The 18,822-nt window shown below is 35.9% G+C and overlaps 1 pseudogene; it reads right to left on the reverse strand.

The window, feature by feature from the left end:
- Nucleotides 1–710: 710 nt before the first annotated feature.
- On the reverse strand, nucleotides 711–13,339 carry LOC102961469 (annotated as a pseudogene).
- Nucleotides 13,340–18,822: the final 5,483 nt, after the last annotated feature.

An 18,822-nucleotide genomic window follows, 5' to 3' on the forward strand; every position in this document is an offset into this window, starting at 1 on the left:
TAACAATACAAATCAATGCTGGGTAGCTGAAACAGTACAGAAGTTAATAGCTTAAGCTTACCTTGGTACAAATTCTGATTTTTTTAACTTACTAATTATGTCATTGGGCAATAAAACTAACCTCCATTTGTTTTCATTTGTATAAGGGAATAATAAAAATACTACACACTTCATAAGGCATTGTGAGAAATAGGTGGAAAGTTGTATGTCAAGAGTTAGGTGCATAGTAACTTTTCAATGGATTTCAACTATGATTTTATTTCTGGATGGCCTCTCTTACATTCCTCAAAGGAATTGTTTATGATCATTAAATAAAAAACATACCTGGAGCCCACCACATAGAGTTTTTGATGCTTGTAAATAAGTTTTCCTTTCCTGAATGAATGCTTATAATTTTTGTGTTTGCCCTTGTGGCATTAAATTTGGAGTTTGTACTCAAAACCATTTGTGTCAGTTGGGTCCTAGAGTAAGCAGACCCTGAGACAAAGTTGGAAGTGCAAGAGGTTTATTGGGAGATACTATCTGTGACAGGCAAAAGGGGAAAGAAGTGGGATTTGGCAGGGAGAGCCTTCAGAATATGATACAGCTCTGACACCTGCAAAGGAAGAGAAATGGAAAACAGGAATGGATAGGGAGAGCCTCAGATCTGACAAAACATCAGCCAACCTGGTGGGGACGTCTAAAGCAAAGATTGCTTTTTAGAGTATGCATTAATGGTGAGGCACTAGTGTCTCTGTTGTGTTGTCATTGGCCGGGAATGGCTTAGAAGAATGTGGCTTCAACTTGAAAGTTAAGGCAGATCCTGAAAGCATTAATAGCTGAAGCTGCTGGCAAGTTCTTTCTTGAAGGGAGTTCTGAGCAGTCAGCATCCATGGCTGCCACAGTCCACCCTTCATGCTTCTTGGCAGCAGCTCCTCCAGGGTTCTAATGAGCCTCCATTCCTAGTGAAGAAGTTACAGTTTCCAGCTGATATTCATTGTCTTTCGTCCTCCAGTGACCGTTCTAAATCCTCCCCTTCCTTAGCTACCACTTCTCTGGCCTCAGTGACTTGTCTGTTGGTTTTTCCCTGAAGCTAATTCCTGAGGAGTCTGAGCCTCAGAGAACCATCACAAACAAAACTCTATGCCCATTAAAAAAAATAACTCCCCATTTCTCCATCCCTTCAGCCTCTGGTAACTGCTATTCTACTTTCTGGTACTATGAATTTGCCAATTCTAGGTACCTCATAGAAGTGAAATCATACAATATTTGTCCTTCTGTGAGTGGCTTATTTCACTCAGCATGTCTTCAAGTTTCATCCATGTCATAGCGTGTGTGAGAAGATGGCTTTAAAATTTTTTTTTTAATTTTAACTTGTTTTATTTTCTATTTTTTAAAATTTACATCCAAATTAGTTAGCATATAGTGCAACAATGATTTCAGTAGATTTCTTAATCCCCCTATCCATTTAGCCCATCCCCCCTCCCACAACCCCTCCAGTAACCCTCAGTTTGTTCTCCATATTTGTGAGTCTCTTCTGTTTTGTCCCCCTCCCTGTTTTTTTTTATTTTTGTTTCCCTGCCTTTATGTTCATCTGTTTTGTATATTAAAGTCCTCATGAGTGAAGCCATATGATTTTTGTCTTTCTCTGATTGACTAATTTCACTTAGCATAATACCCTCCAGTTCCATCCACATAGTTGCAAATGGCAAGGTTTCATTCTTTTTGATTGCCAAGTAATACTCCATTGTATAGATATACTACATCTTCTTTATCCATTCATCCATAGATGGACATTTGGGCTCTTTCCATACTTTGGCTATTGTTGATAGTGCTGCTATAAACATGGGGGTGCATGTGTCCCTTCGAAACAGCACACCTGTATCCCATGGATAAATGCCTAGTAGTGCAATTGCTGAGTCATAGGGTAGTTCTATTTTTAGTTTTTTGAGGAACCTCCATACTGTTTTCCAGAGTGGCTGCACCACCTTGCATTCCCATCAACAATGCAAAAGAGATCCTCTTTCTCTGCATCCTCGCCAACATCTGTTGTTGCCTGAGTTGTGAATGTTAGCCATTCTGACAGGTTTAGGTGGTATCTCATTGTGGTTTTGATTTGTATTTCCCTGATGATGAGTGATGTTGAGCATTTTTTCATGTGTCGGTTGGCCATCTGGATGTCTTCTTTGGAGAAGTGTCTATTCATGTCTTTCGCCCATTTCTTCAGTGGATTATTTGTTTTTTGGGTGTTGAGTTTGATAAGTTCTTTATAGATTTTGGATACTAACCCTTTATCTGGTATGTCATTTGCAAATATCTTCTCCCATTCTGTTGGTTGCCTTTTAGTTTTGCTGATTGTTTCCTTTGCTGTGTAGAAGGTTTTTATTTTGATGAGGTCCCAGTAGTTCCCCTAAAAAAAATTTTAATTGAAGTATCACATACAAAGAGAAAAGTTGATAACTCCTTCACCACTTAAACGCATCAGGGTAAGCAACACCTAGATAAAAAATCTAAAATTACTAGTGCTACAGAAGACCCCCTTGTACTCCTTTCCAGTCATAACCCCCAGTGGTAACCTCTATCCTAACTTTTAAGAGTATAAATTTTGCCTACTTTTTAACTTATGAAGCCACACAGTATTTACTATTTTTGATATGCTTTCTTTTTTATTATATTTGGTAGTATTCATCCTAATTGTACATATTTATAGTTTTTAAAATTCTCAGTCCTTTATAGTATTCTATCAAAGAATATTTTGATATTCTATTGATGTAACAGAATCACAATTTATCCATTAAACTATTGATGGATACTTAGGTAGTTCTTGTCTTTAGTATTATAAATAGTGCTGTTCTGAACATTTTTATGCATATCTTTTGGTGAACACATGAAAAAATTTATATTACTTATATGCATATATAGTTTATTGAATATATGGTATATAACCTGAATATATAATGTGAACATATTATATATATACCTAGACATATGTAGTCAGAAGTGGAAACATTGGGTCACAGAATAGGCATATATATATATGTTTAGATTTAGTTGCTTTCTAAAATGGTTTATGCATTTAGAAACAGGCACATTTAGGGGTGCCTGGGTGGCTCAGTTGGTTAAGCATCCAACTTTTGATTTCAGCTCAGGTCATGATCTCATGATCTTGGGATTGAGCCCCACGTTGGGCTCTATGCTCAGCATGGATTCATCTCCTCTTTCTCTCTCTGTCCCTCCCCTGCTTGTGCACACTCTCCTTCTCTCAAAATAAATAAAAACAACAAACAAGCAAATAAACATTAAAAAAAAAAGTCACATTTAAGCTGTGGCCTGAAGGACAACAGGGAGTGGAAGCTGCACTGATATTTCTGTACTAACATCTCTCCATTGCTGTGCCAAAAATGTATCCTTTCTTAAAGTGGTTCCAGTCCAATGGGAGAAGTCCTCCACCTCCTTCTGGCTGTGGCCTCCCAGTGACACTTGAGTGAGATGAGCCTCTGTCATTGTGGTCAGATCCAGGGAGACAGGAGATGCTGACTGATGACTCAACCCCCTCGGCTCCACTTTCCAGAACTCCACTCACCACATCAGTGAGCCTGGCACTAGGGGGAGACTAAACACAACCATGGTGTTGATATCAGTACTAGCAGAGATGTCAAGAGTGAAAGCCTGAGAAGAGGAGGAGAGAATTGGGGTAAATATGTCAATGGAAAAAAGATCAAGTGAGGGACTTGAAAGTCATGTCTAAAGAATTGTTTAAGTAACAGTGGCAAATGAAACACAAATCTCTATTGCTAAAATAAGCAGTGGGTACCTATTTCAGATTCCTAAGCATCTTTTTGGGAGGTCTCGGGACTCAGAGTTTTGCCAATTGTGTGGCCTGGGATGAGAGCCATCAACAGAGGTTGGAATTCAGGGTTTTCTTCTCAACAGAATTGAAAGGAGGCCAAAAAAGCTGACCACAGTAATGCCTATAAATGCTGTGCGAGTGTGAGGGACTGATTCTTTGTCCTTGTTCAGGAAGTATAAATAAAACTGGTAGAAATTTGTCATTTTGAGGAAAAGTTTCCAGTGGGAAAGAGAAAGGTTTACTGGTTTTGCCCTTCAGTGGTTTAGAGTTTCCTCAGGACATAGAGGTTCCAGTGTGTTTCTTTGAGGTGCTGCTCACATTGTCCCATCTTTTGAAAAGAAGAAACAGAACAAAAATTATTGGTGTGTTAAGGTGGGATTTCATTCTCATCTATATGGTCACAAGTCACTGATCCCTTTTTGAATTGTTTGTGTCTTTAAGGTTGCCAAACAGGTGTGCAGCAAACTGCCCTTAAGTGCAATGCTCAGGGCTAGAAAGGATTGTGTCTTATGTCAAAATCTCTTCTGGTTATTTTTCTTTCTTTAGTATGTACAAAAAGTGAGATTTTAATAGTATCTCAGGGTCATCATTCTGAGCTTGAGCTGAGTGCTCATCTTTTATAGATTAGAGCTGTAGATGGAGGAAGTATTAAAGATTGAAATGTATCTATCCTCCAACAGTTGTGTGTATGTGTGTTCTAACAGAATTTCTTGTTCTAACAGAATAACTCTCTTTCACTTATTTGTGTCTCCTATGAGTCCTCTGGGAAAATAAAGGTTAAATTAGCTTAGAAAATTCTGATTGGTTGTGTCCCACTTATAGTGGTTTCCCTATAATTAGAGATGAGGGGAACAAGGGAGAAAGATCCCATTTAAACATTGGGCCCCATTTGATACAGTCTGTATGATGCATCACATTCAAATAAATACAAGTTTGACAATAGAGACTAATCAGAAGGTAATTCGAATATTTGCCAAGACTCTCAAAGAATGACAAAATAATATCTAGGAGAACTCCTTAAAATTACTTCATCACTCGTCCCATTCCCTACCCACTCTAAAGTTCTTTCCAAAGACTCTCTCAGCCCACCAAATCTATTTATCATCCCTATATACACTCAGAGTTCTGGTCTCCACGCCCCGCCTCCCCCATGGCTCCCCCCCCCCCCCCACAACAAAGAAGGTTTTTTTTTCTCTTTTTAAGATTAAAAAATAAATACCCTCAGGCTATTATCTTCCAATGCCAGGAGGTAAGCACATAGTCACAGAGAGGCAAAGTTGAGAACTCTCACACAATAATGCTTTTGGCACCACTTGAGCATTTTTTAACAGACTATATTCCTGTCACTAAATGGCAAAACATTTTTTTTTTGCAGTAAGAGGCAAGGTTGACAGTTACCAAAATCCACATTTTTTGAAGACTGGAGGAAGGAAAGAGTTGAAATGGTACAAAATGAACAACAAATTTGAGTACAGATATAATTCTGCTTAGACCCACCTTTCCTCTGGAGGCTGTATTTCTTGAAACCTGAAAACATAAACCAGTAAGTCATCCCCTTGTAAATTCACCTACTTTTCTTGAGGGGCTGGGATGGGCTAAGGCCAGTATTTAACATTGAACCTGAAGTAGGATAGCTAAAGTGCTTTACTTGATGTATCCAAAAACTAGAGCAGGCAGAGAGGGAGTCTAAGAGCATGCAAAGTAAAGACATAAACAATATGATTTGATAAGATATAAGCATAATAAAAAGTTAGAAAAGAAGAAATACCAAATACACACTAAATGTAAATGTGCTGAAGAGACTGCCAGATAAGAGTGTTTTCATAGTGTGGCAGAATAAGTAAAATGTTTCCTCAAAAAACACTATATTGAGAAAATTTCCATGTCATTTATATTTGTCTAGAAAGAGCTATTTTGAGAGCACCTAGATGTCTTGGGATTAAACTTCTCAGCTCTTAGGGAAGGAAGTAATTGCTTGTTCATTTATTAACAGAATAAGTTCAAATAAAATTTACTGTAAAAGCATAGTATTAGGCAATAGAAGTAGGACATAGAATAAAACCAACATGGTCTTTACTCTCTTGGAACTTACAATATATAACAGGGAAGACATTGAATAGGTTATTACTCATTCAGACATTGAATATATGCAGTGAGAATTATGATGGAGAAAGGCATGGTGCTTTTCAAGCTAGTCAGGGAAGGCTTTATAGAAGAATATGATTTACAAAAAAAAAGACAGAGTTGCCTTCCTTTCTCTGGCATATTAAACCAAGTAAATATGTGTTGAGTAATTCAGGTGTTACTACTATAACCTCTGGGCATAGTCTTTCTCCTTTGCCTAAAAAGCATACATTAACATCAGATTAAGTGAAGAGCTCATAAAATGCATGATGGCACACTGACCAATCAAAACATGCCAAGCATTCTTTTTCAGAGGATTGGGAAAGAGATTCATTTTGAAATAATTATCTGGCAATAGGTTCAACCTGAAAAAAACAAACATGAAGCCATTACTGTTTTCCAACAAAACTGTAGACCTATTCTACTTTCTGAAATTGTATATCTCTTTCATAGCACTGGAAGGTCAATACCATGTTTTATGTTCTAAGGGTAAAAACATAATGTCTGTTTTATTTCACAACGTGAATTGAAACATTTGTGGGACAGGATGTTGTTTGGGTTGAATAGGTTGTTCAAGGTTCCTTAGGAGTTTTATCCAATAACTGCTTTCAGCTTTAAGGTATTAATGTTTCCACTTGGTTCTCAGGTCCAAAGACTGCGTAAGCAGATTTTTCTGTTTTTGATCCTTTGTGCTACTGCTAGTGTGGTTTAAGGTAATCAGTCATATAACTGAAAGTAATAAAGGACTCTGGCTAAGAGTTTTTACACAAATAAAACATGCATTGGGCTTGAGTGGAGATGGCAATTATTCAAGGATTGCAGGAATAACTTCGAGTCAAACCTCAAAAATGTCCCAGATTTGTAACTCGTGAGCTGGTTGGGAAGGCTGTCCCTCATGTTAATTCAGGTAAGATGCTGGCCAGGCTTATGTTAGGGAAACTAGAGTGCCTGTTGGGAAAAATAAAGTGACCTGATTCCCTTGGGCTCTTCAGCAAGTCTCTACTCCTCCTTCAGGAATCTACCTGCCAGACTCTACAAGGAAAACCTGCTCTACTCCCATCTTTCCCTGGGGACCTTGCATTTAGGAACACAATTAACAAGTCAGGTTTGTCATAAACTGTTTTCGCTCAGGACCCTTTCCCCTTGGGGTCTATCTGCCAGTTCTCAGAACTATACTGCTACCCTCTAGAGGCTCAAAGTTCACCACATTGAAGCCCTACTTTGGTTTTCCCTATTTGGCCCAATATTGCTAATGATAATTCTCCCCAATTTTTTTGCTTCCCCACTACATTAGTTTACTGTTGTTTCAACAAGTTACCACAATCTTAGGGCTTAAAACAGCACAAATTTATTATCAGACAGTCCTGAAGGTCAGAAGTCTGAAATGGTGTCATTGGGTTAAAATCAGGGTGTCAGCAGGGCTGCATTCCTTCCTGGAGATTTTAGGAGAGAATCCATTTTCTCGCTTTTTCCGTGCTTTCCTCATGGCCCTTCCATCTTCAAAGCCAGCAGTGGCTGGTGGAGGCTTTCTCTTATATATCTCTCTGACTTTGCTTTTGTCATCATATTTCACTCTGACTCTTACTTTCCTCCTTTTACTTTCAATTTTTATGTCTGTGATCACTTTGGGCCCACCTGAATAACCCAGGATAATTTCCCTGTTTTGAGGTCAGCCTTAATTCCTTCTTTCGTCTTCACTCTCTCTTGCTGTGTAACGTAACTTATTCACAGGTTCTGGAAATTAGGGCATGAACATCTTTCTAGAGTCTTTAATCTACCATACTCGTCTTTAATTTTGCAGTCAAGAATTTTATTTCTCCAATGATTCCCTACAAAGCTGAAAAACAGACCTGATAATTGAACTCAATAGAAGATGTTAAAGGCAAACATGTAGGACATGTCCCCACTCATTCTCCTGTGTCTGTTTACGTATCATGAGTCAGCCATGGTCCTTTCCTATACAGAACCCAAATGAGTCTTCAGAATCTTTTTAACATAGTATTCTTGGTAACCCCTTCCAGTTGGTCAGATTCAGTCTTAAGATGAAACTCATTTGATATTGCTGCTTTAGTGGGTTGCTTCTTCCTTTTAATTGGGAACTTCCATATATGCAATATTTTAACCCAAAGGGATACTTTTAATGGTAAACTTTAGAGTACCAGTAATCAACCCGTGGAGACAAGTGTGCTTAGGAGGTTTTCCTGGAATCTTTTAAGATATAATACCTGTGCCAATTCCTGTTCCCCCCTTTCTAAGGCCACCTCTGCACAGGGAACAGGATTGGATAATCTAGGACAAAGTTTCTCAATCTCAGCATTGCAGGCATTTTGCATGGGATTATTCTCTGTTGTGTGTGCTGTCTGTGCATTGTAGGATGTTTAGTAGCATCTCTGGCCTTTACCCACTTTGCCAGTAGCACTTCTCCACTGAAAAACATCTTTAGACATTGTCAGATATACTCAAGGCAACAAAATAGCCCCCAGTTGAGAACCACTGCTCTAGTAGAATGAAGTGGAAACCACCTATTTCTGGAATTAATGTTAGAAGATATACTTTTGTTTTGTTGTGATTCTTTGCCTTCCCTTTGGCTTTTATTTAATGGCATTTCCATTTCTTTGCCAATTGAAGACCCCAAGTCTTCATTTCCCCAAGTCTTCATTTCAGATATCCAAATCTCAGACCAGAGTGGAAGCCCTTTTGTTAGCAAGGGTGTAACATGAGCACAAATATTGATTCTACCCATTTTTAAGTCTCAGCTCAGGCATACTCCTTTAATAATCATTCTCTGCCCTCTTCTGAATTGCTGTTGGCTAAACCTCCAATGACTGTTATCATATACATTTGGTAGTCCTGGTCATTTTATTTATGGATACATGGCTGACCCGAAATAGAATACTTTGAGAATGGTTTTTATATCTTACTTATGTACAGTATCCTGAACATACTAGGTACTTAACAATTACTTTTTTAAAAAGGTTTACATATTTCTTCCACACAATTTAAAGAGCCAAATAAAACTGTTGAGGCTTATGAAAAGTAACAGAGTTATGATTCTCTCTTACCACTCTCCCATTTTCCAGAATGTAGAAACAATCATTTTTACCTTTTTTAGAATGTCTTGGTGTTTAACTCTATGTTGCTAAATAATGCCTGTATTGCTGTTTTAGGCGGTATCTATGTAGGGATTTATCTCTCTTTACATACATACAGACTAGCAATTTTCAGGAAATAAAAGTTATATTATTAATGTGTACTTCCCAGTACAATCTTGCAATATGGTTATACCATTGTTTTCAGTTGAATGATTTTCACTGTTTATGCATGTCATTTAGTATATAAGTGCTTTTCATAGCTAAACTGCATAGCATATGATGATTTCTATTCCTTTTCTGTACATTTTATAAAGTTAATACACATCTACAATCCTTAATTTACAATTTCAAAATTCAAAAAGCTCTGAAGACCAAAACCAAAACAAAATAAAACAAAATTTTACATTGGCAGAAAATTCATTTGACAGCAACATCTGATTTGAACATATCTGGCTACTTATAGTTCTTACTTATGCTACCTGGTATGATTATTTAGATGCTTTGCTGAAGAAATTTTGATGTGTTTGATTATAGTGATTATAGCAAGTGATCCACTTGGGGAGTTATAGAAAATATATCATATCCACCATATTTCTAAAATCTGAAAAAATCTAAAACTTGAAGATAAGTGATTGTCTCATTTTGTTTTCTTTCTTAAAATTCCTTTTCACAATTTTATACTATGAAATACAACAAACTTACAGGAAAGTGCATAAAACATAAGTGTACAATTTAATGAATATTTGTAAAATGAACGTGTGTTTAACTATCACCTAGGTCAAATAGTACAAGATTCCCAGCACCCAAGAAGCTCCAAGCATTTCCCTTCTCAATCATCATCCTCTCCCATGCCATTAGTGGTAACCACTAACCTAACTTTTATGTATTAATTTCCTTGGTTTTCATTTTAGTTTTGCCACCAAATTACACATCCCTAAACAAATAGTTTTGTCTGTTTTTTAACTTTAGATAAATTAAATCACACCCACAATATATATATATATATATATATATATGTACACATACATACATATAGTGCCTGACTTTAATTTTCCATTTAAAATTTCTCTGAAATTGGGGCGCCTGGGTGGCTCAGTTGGTTAAGCGTCCGACTTCGGCTCAGGTCATGATCTCACGGTCCGTGAGTTCGAGCCCTGCGTCGGGCTCTGTGCTGACAGCTCAGAGCCTGGGGCCTGTTTCAGATTCTGTGTCTCCCTCTCTCTTGCCCCTCCCCTGTTCATGCTCTGTCTCTCTCTGTCTCAAAAATAAATAAATGTTAAAAAAAAATAAAATTTCTCTGAAATAAATTTATAGAAAAGTTGAAAATATGGTACATAATTTTTTTACACTATACGAGAATAAACTGCTAATATGTCCCATATAATTCTCCATAATGCCCCTTACTTCTGGGATACTTTAGTATGTGTTTCTTTTTTTTTCTTTAAAAATTTATTTTTTTTTATTTTATTTTTTATTTTTAAAAATTTACATCCAAATTAGTTAGCATATAGTGAACCAGTGATTTCAGGAGTAGATTAGTATGTGTTTCTTATAAACAAGAACATTCTATTGTATAACCTCAATACAACTATCAAAAGCAGGAAATTAGCATTGGTACCATACCATCTAATCCTTAGATTCCATTCAAGTTTTGCACATTGTCTCAATACTGTCTTTTATACCTACTCCCTAATTTGCAATTCCAAAATTCAAAACCTCCAGTTCAGAATCACACACTCTTGAGGCTTCTTCAATTCAATTCAAAACAGTTCCTCCAATTTTCTTTGACAGTCATAACCATGAAGCTTTTGCAGATTATAGGTCAATTATTTTGTAAAATGTCGCTCCATTTAAGCTTATCTGATATTTACTCTTGATTAGATTTACTTTATGCATCTTTGCCAAGAAAATTATAAAAGTGATGTTATGTTCACGGGGCGCCTGGGTGGCTCAGTTGGTTAAGCGTCCGACATCAGCTCAGGTCATGATCTCCCCGTTAGTGGGTTCAAGCCCCACATTGAGCTCAGTGCTGACAACTCAGAGCCTGCAGCCTGCTTCGGATTCTGTGTCTTCCTCTCCCTCTGCCCCTCCCCTGCTCGCACTCTGTCTCTCTCTCTCTCAAAAATAAATAAAGATTTTTTAAAAATTAAAAAAAAAGTGATGTTATGTTCTTTTCATTGCATTCTACCAGGTGGCATATAATTTCTATTTGTTCTGTTATTGATGTTGTTAGTTTTGATCACTTGATTAAAGTAGTTAAGTTTGCTAGCCTTCTCAGCTGCAAATTTACTCTTTTGTCCTTTATAATTAACAGATATTTTGTGGGGAGATTCTTTGATGATATTGAAGTACCTCATTTAAATATCTTATGAAACTCAACTTATTAATTTTTAAATTTATGTTGAGTCATGGTTTCCAATTTTATTCAAAGGATTATAGTGCTTTAACATATGATTTACTGTGATGCTTAAATCATCCCAGACGTGTGGGATAGTCCCTTCAAGACAAGTCTTTGCCATTTTGACATATCACCATCATTCTTTAAGCCATTCCTTATTTTCTGGCACAAAAAGAAAGAATATTCCAGGATCATGTTCTACTTTTCCTGACCTTATCTTGAAACTGACTATTTCTCCAAGAAATTTAATTCCAAGATTCCACTTAGTGGATTTAGAGAATAAGATCTGGATACTAGATGTGCTTATTGCTTTTGAAGGTATTACTGCTCACATGTTCTCTTAGCGGACATAGCTAGAGAATATATGTATGTGTATGTATACATTTATATGTATATATGTATGTATATATGCATATATATCATATATATCATATATATCATATATATATAATATTCATTCTCTGTTTTTATCTTATTTTCCCTTCCCTTCCCTTCCCCTATGTTCATCTGTTTAGTTTCTTAAATTCTACGTATGAGTGAAATCATATGATATTTGTCTTTCTCTGACTGGCTTATTTAACATATCATAAAACAGAGAGAGAAACCCTAAGAGACTCTTAAATACAGAGAACAAACTGATGGTTGCTGGAGGGGTGTTAGATGGGGGGATGGGTTAAATGGGTGATGGACATTAAGAAGGGCACTTGGGATAAGCACTGTTATATGTAAGTGATAAATCACTAAATTCTACTCCTAAAACCATTATTATACTATATGTTAACTAATTTGGATTTAAATAAACAAAATAAAATAATAAAATAAAATATATTCACATATAACAATACACATTTACATCTATATTTACCTATCAATCTATGTGTTGAAAACTATGAATCTACAGTGACAACTCTAATTTTATTTTAGCACCAGAAGGTTCATTCTAGTTTTCCTTCTTTCCACACATTTACTCCCTTTTTCCCAACAGGAAACTGATTCCATTATCCTTAACATATTTACCCAATTGATCAATTTCTTTTATGCAATCCCATCACTGCTGCTCGTTCCTCTCCCACTTTTACGCTGTCATCATTTTACTGGTGCTCTGACACCATGCAATGGGCCTGTGACCAGCCTTATGACCCTTGTTAATCCCTCCATTTTACTCTTCCTACGTGACCACTGATCTTCTATGTATCTCTATAAATGAGTTTGAATTTTCTAGAATTTTATGTAAATGGAATCACACAGTGTATACTCTTTCATTCAGCATAAGTAATTTAAGATTCATTCATGTTGTTATATCACTAGTTCCTGCCCTGTTATTGCTGAGCCTTCCATTGTATGGATATACCACAATTTATCTATTCATCTGCTGATAGACATTTGAGTTGTTTCCACTTTTTGGCTATTAAAAATAAAGCCATATGCTTCATGTGCAAGTCTTTGTGTGGACATGTATCTCCCTTTCTCTTGGGTAAATACCTAGGAATTAAATGACTGGATAATATTATAGGTATAGTTTAACTTTTTTTTTTTTTTTTTTTGGTCACACATCTGCCTTTATTGTGAGCAGCAAATGGGACACTTCCAACAATAGTAAAAAAATTAATTTGCAAAAGCAGATATTCAGTGAAGCCACCTGGTTGGAACCATTGGGAGCCCATACATAGATGACAACCCAGAGCAACAGGAAGAGGACTCCAAAGCCCATGAAAAGCAAGGCCACCAAGTAGATGAGAAGCTGTTTGTAGATAAATGTACTTAGTGGAGGTAACCTCATAAATGAAGAACCAGGCAGTGAAGAACATGCCAATGGTCAACAGCACCACAGTCAGATGGGAGAGGACAACCAAAGTTCATTGGGTTGGTGTATCTGCTCATGGCCTCAGTGTCCATTTTGCCAGGCAAAGGGTGATCCACCACCACCACCAGAATAACACATTGGCAGAGGCGGTATATGTTTAACTTTTAAAGAAACTGCCAAAATGTTTTTCAATGTGGTTGTGCCATTTTACATGCAGACCAGCAGTGTAGGAAAGTTTCAGTTTTCTACATCCCACCCACACTCATAAAGTCTGTCTTTTAAATTTTAGCCATTCTAGTGGTACCTCATTGTGCTTTTAATTTGCATTTCCCTAATGACCAATGATATTGAACTCATTTTCATGTGCCCTTTATAGATCTTCTTTGGTGAAATATCTGATTAAATCTTTTACCTAATTTTTAATTGTCTTGTTTTTTTCTCTTATGACTGAGCTTTGAGTGTTCTTTATATAATCTGGATACAAGTCTTTTATCAGATATATGCTTTGCAAAGATTTTTCCCAGTATGTCGCTTGCCTTTTCATTCTCATTCTTTTATTTAATTTTCATTCTTTCATTTAAAGAAAAATGGTGTATTTTTACAGAGCAAAAGTTTTAAATTTTGTTGAAGTCCAATTTATGAATTTGTTATGAATTGTTTTTGGCATCATATCTAAGAAATCTTTGCTTAACCCAAGGTCACCATAAGTATTTGTTATTTTTGTTGCTGTCATAAGTGGTAATCCTCTTTAATGTCAATTTCCAAATCTCTGTTGTCAGTATATATGTGTAATGCTATATAGTTCCTCTCCATCATGTCTGGAGGCACATAATGCCAGTTTTTCCCACTCATAGTAATTCTTAGATTTGAGTTGAGATAGTACCAACATGATCTTTCCATTAAAAAGTTCTCCTTCAACCTTTCAGTTAGTATTTCTGAACCACTAATGTTGCGTAAATGAATTATTTCATTAGGGGGATGTAAACTGGTGATTTTCTAATGCTATCAATCTTGAATTTACTACCTGTGATTCTTTTATAAAGAAGACATTTCCTTAGTCATTTATTTTGTTAACCTGCAGTGCAATGTACAGGGAAAGCAGTATAAAAACTTGATTCTTTCCTTTTATCATTTTTAGGATAAGGATTTCTTGCTGTAGCAACTTCTAAAAGTGATAATTGAGTTTTTATTTTTGGACTATCATTATGAAAAATGGATTTGTATATATTTGATATACTTCAATTCATTGGAGTCATTATTTTTTTAGATGATTAAGTTGTCCCATCTTTGGTCAGTATGAGCCCCTTCTAATTGGCTCCTGTGTTCTTTCAGTATGATACTAGTAGCCATTGATAACTTTCTTGCTTTCAGGCTGGACAAGATATCTCTGATTCATCCTGTACATTTGGTGTTACAGATTTGGAACTGCCATCACTAAAAGGTGCTCTGGTTCTCTTTTTGGAGAAATAGTATAATGAGATTACAATCTAGATACAAAGGGCATTCATTACTCCTGGAGTGTCATTGTTTATTTTGGTGGTGTAATTTCATGAACAGAAGTATTTAGTTCAAATTTTGTCAAATTTATTAATATTTTTATTAATATTAGCCTTATATTTTTTTGTGTGTTTTGTTTGGGACTATATTCTTACCCTGAAGTTCTGAAAATATTCACCTATATTATCTTCTAAAAGGGTTTATTATTTTGCCTTTCCTATTCAGTGCCATGAGCTAGGTGGAATTGATTTTGATTTCGTTGCATAGTAAGTGTTCCAATATCATTTTTCCCCAAAAGGATGCTCAACATTCCTGTCATTATGTACTGAAAAGACCACCCACTTCTAACTACTCTACCTTATTATTATGACTTGTCATAAGTCAAGTACCCATATACGTGTAAGTCAGTTTCTGGAGCACTTTTTATTTGATTTGTCTATTGACCTGTCCTTGCACCACTACCTTCTTTTATTTTATTTATTTATTTTTGTTTTTTAAAATATAATGTATTGTCAAATTGATTTCCATACAACAGCCAGTGCTCATCCCAACAGGTGCCTTCCTCAATGTCCATCACCCACTTTCCCCTCCCCTGTACCCCCCATCAACCCTGTTTGTTCTCAGTATTTAAAAGTCTCTTATGGTTTGCCTCCTTCCCTCTCTGTAACTTTTTTTTCCCCCTTCCCCTCCCCCATGGTTTTCTGTTAAGTTTCTTAGGATCCGCATATGAGTGAAAACATATGTTATCTGTCTTTCTCTGACTTATTTCACTTAGCATAACACTCTCCAGTTCCATCCACATTGCTACAAACGGCCAGATTTCATTCTTTCTCCACTACCTTCTTTTAAGTGCTGTACTGTAATATCTTTATTTTTGGTAGAGCCAAGGTCCTTACTATAATTGTTTCTTGTGTATTCTAGTCTTGGTTTGGTTTTTTTTTTGTATTATATATATATATATATATATATATATACATACATATATATATTTTAGAATTGGCTTGTTATTATTTCTTCAGACCTATTGAGATTTTTATTCAATTGCATTGAAATTGTAGATATATTTGTGGAGAACTGTTATTTAATAATAGAGAGACCCCAAATCCATGTGCTTAGTCTCTGTACTTGTTTAGGTCTCCTTTAACTTTCTTTATTAAAATTTCGTAGTCTTTTGCCATATACGCCTTACAAATCTTAGGCTATAATTATTCCTAATTACTTAAATTTTGATAATATAATAAATGGCATATTATTTTAACTTTTGTTTTTTAAATGTTTGTTGCTCATATATAGAAATAAATTTTATATTGATGTTGTATCTAGCAACCTTGCTAAACTGAATTAATTATCACTAGATTATTTTTGTATTTCTAGGAACACAATCATAACACTTGCAAATAATGACAGTTGTATTTTGTGTTTAACCCTTATACATTATATTTCTTCATTTTGCTTTATAGTTTTGGCTAGGACCCTTAGGGCAATGTTGACAAGAAATGGGACAGAGGCATCCTTATTTTGTTACATCAAAAAGATAACTTTCAGTGTCTTTGCATTAAAAATTATGTTTGCTTGTGGGTTAAGATTGATTTTTATTTATTTTTTTATAAAAATGATCTCTTGTGTTTTAAGTTTCCTGAGCTTTTTCTTTTTAATCATGAAAGTATGTTGAATTTTATCACATGTTTTTCTACATCTATTGAACTGATTGTACAATTTTTCTTCTTTAACTTCTTTTTTTAAGTTTATTTATTTATTTTGAGAGAGAGAGAGAAAGAGAGAGAGCATGCAAATCAGGGTAGGGCAAAGAGAGAGGGAGAGAGAGAATCCCAAGCAGGATCTTAACTGTCAGTTCAGAACCCCACATGGGGCTCAATCCCATGAACAGTGAGATCATGACCGGAGCAGAAATCAAGAGTCAGCTGCTTAACCAACTGAGCCACCCAGGCGCCCCTCTTCTTTAACTTCTTAACATGGCAAATTACATTGATCAACTTTTTTTAAACTGTTAAACTCCCCCTGATTTGCTGGTTTAAACACATTTTTGTTTATCTTATATTATTTTGCTATACTTCCAGGTGTAAATTGCCATTTTAGTAGGATTTCAAGGGTGACTGAAATTAAGTGCCTATTTTCAGTCTGCCATATTTACCTACAGGTTAATACTCATTAATTTTTGCCAGATGTTTTACTATGTTGGCACTTTCATTTCTTTTTTTTTCTAAATGATAAGTCTGTTTATTTATTTTTTTAAGTGGTTATATCAATTTATTTATTTTTTTAATTTTATTTTTCATTTTTTAAAATTTACATCCAAATTAGTTAGCATATAGTGCAACAATGATTTCAGAAGTAGAATCCTTAATGCCCCTTACCCATTTAACCCATCCCCCCTCCCACAACCCCTCCAGTAACCCTCAGTTTGTTCTCCATATTTATGAGTCTCTTCTGTTTTGTACCCTTCCTTGTTTTTATATTATTTTTGTTTCTCTTCTCTTATGTTCATCTGTTTTGTCTCTTAAAGTCCTCATATGAGTGAAGTCATATGATTTTTGTCTTTCTCTGATTGACTTATTTCACTTAGCATAATACCCTCCAGTTCCATCCACGTAGTTGCAAATGGCAAGATTTCATTTTTTTTGATTGCCGTGTAATACTCTATTGTATATATATACTACATCTTCTTTATCCATTCATCCATAGATGGACATTTGGGCTCTTTCCATACTTTGGCTATTGTTGATAGTGCTGCTATAAACATGGGGGTGCATGTGTCCCTTTGAAACAGCACACCTGTATCCCATGGATAAATGCCTAGTAGTGCAATTGCTGGGTCATAGGGTAGTTTTATTTTTAATTTTTTGAGCAACCTCCATACTGTTTTCCAGAGTGGCTGCACCACCTTGCATTCCCATCAACAATGCAAAAGAGATCCTCTTTCTCCGCATCCTCGCCAACATCTGTTGTTGCCTGAGTTGTGAATGTTAGCCATTCTGACAGGTTTAGGTGGTATCTCATTGTGGTTTTGATTTGTATTTCCCTGATGATGAGTGATGTTGAGCATTTTTTCATGTGTCGGTTGGCCATCTGGATGTCTTCTTTGGAGAAGTGTCTATTCATGTCTTTCGCCCATTTCTTCAGTGGATTATTTGTTTTTTGGGTGTTGAGTTTGGTAAGTTCTTTATAGATTTTGGATACTAACCCTTTATCTGGTATGTCATTTGCAAATATCTTCCCCCATTCTGTCAGTTGCCTTTTAATTTTGCTGATTGTTTCCTTCGCTGTGCAGAAGCATTTTATTTTGATGAGTTCCCAGTAGCTCATTTTTGCTTTTGTTTCCCTTGCCTCTGGAAACGTGTTGAGTAAGAAGTTGTTGCGGCCAAGATCGAAGAGGTTTTTGCCTGCTTTCTCCTCGAGGATTTTGATGGCTTCCTGCCTTACATTGAAATCTTTCATCCATTTTGAGTTTATTTTTGGGTATGGTGTAAGAAAGTGGTCTAGGTTCATTCTTCTGCATGTCGCTGTCCAGTTTTCCCAGCACCACTTGCTGAAAAGGTTGTCTTTATTCCATTGGATATTCTTTCCTGCTTTGTCAAAGATTAGTTGGACATACGTTTGTGGGTCCATTTCTGGGTTCTCTATTCTGTTCCATTGATCTGAGTGTCTGTTCTTGTGCCAGTACCATACTGTCTTGATGATTACAGCTTTGTAGTATAGCTTGAAGTCTGCAGTTGTGATAACTGTTGCTTTGGTTTTCTTTTTCAAGATCACTTTGGCTATTTGGAGTCTTTTCTGGTTCCATACAAATTTTAGTATTATTTGTTCTCGCTCTGTGAAGAATGCTGGTGTTACCTTGATAGCGATTGCATTGAATATGTAGATTGCTTTGGGTAGTATCAACATTTTAACAATATTTGTTCTTCCTATCCAGGAGCATGGAATCTTTTTCTATTTCTTTGTGTCTTCTTCAATTTCTTTCATAAGGTTTCTATAGTTTTCAGTGTATAGATTTTTCCCCTCTTTGGTTAGATTTATTCGTAGGTATTTTATGTTTTTTTTGTGCAACTGTAAATGGGAT

The sequence above is a fragment of the Panthera tigris genome, chromosome D2 (genome assembly GCF_018350195.1).
Source record: "Panthera tigris isolate Pti1 chromosome D2, P.tigris_Pti1_mat1.1, whole genome shotgun sequence".
NCBI classification, from domain to species: Eukaryota; Metazoa; Chordata; class Mammalia; order Carnivora; family Felidae; genus Panthera; species Panthera tigris.